Here is a 927-nt window from a genome sequence, read left to right on the forward strand (position 1 = left end):
ACTTCGACAGTCTAACTTAAAAGTGTAAACGATTATCACATTACAAAAGTAGATCCTGTTAGAAAAAGTGTTGGATGAGTGAAAGGGTCCTGTTAATACTTGTACAAATATTTGTAACTAACAAATATTTGTAACTAACAAATATTTGTTAATATTTGGTACAAACCAAAATACTATCTTTAAAAAATGTACAATTCTCAGCCATTACTTTTGTTCCATGATTATTGTTTAAACTGTTACTTTTAGGTGCCAAGAATTCTTTCCAGAAAGTATTTTTAATCTTTTTCATTAATTTGCTTAATGAGAAAGCTGTAAGTCTCCTTAATTAGTACAGTTTTTTGCTTAGTAACTTTCTACATAAGATAATGCCAAAGAATCCCAAGTATGTGTTTGTGTGTATATATCCATATATCTATATCTATCTATATCTATATATGAATTTTACTTCATTTCGCTCCTATCCCAGGTTGATGGACTCCCTGTCTTATTTACTTCCTTTTTAATCTTTCGTTATTTTTGTAGTTGTTCTTGTCAGAAGACAGACCCAGCCTGCTTCCCTCTTTACTCAGTACAATAATCCATTGACTTCTTTTGGAATCCTCTTCTTTAAGACTTCCTGTAGGGGTAGAATGCATTTGCTGTAACTTCCTCTTTTTAGTGCCCATAATGATACACTTTGGGTTCCTTGTTTTTTTGAAATATCTTATTAATAATCATTCTTACTAAACCGAGGAATTGTAAGTAACAACTACAGGGAAATTACAAAGAATCTAGAATCTCATAGTAGTGGCCCCAGGTTCATAGTTGTATAGCCCTTCTACCTCTGACTTTTGCTTTTGCTTCTGGCCTGAAGTGTGGTCTAGATAGAGAAAGAAGATCATCCTTTGCTTCAAGTGGAAAATATACATTTTTCTAAATACAATACCT

The sequence above is a fragment of the Pteropus vampyrus genome, unplaced genomic scaffold, assembly GCF_000151845.1.
Source record: "Pteropus vampyrus isolate Shadow unplaced genomic scaffold, Pvam_2.0 Scaffold2, whole genome shotgun sequence".
NCBI lineage: Eukaryota > Metazoa > Chordata > Mammalia > Chiroptera > Pteropodidae > Pteropus > Pteropus vampyrus.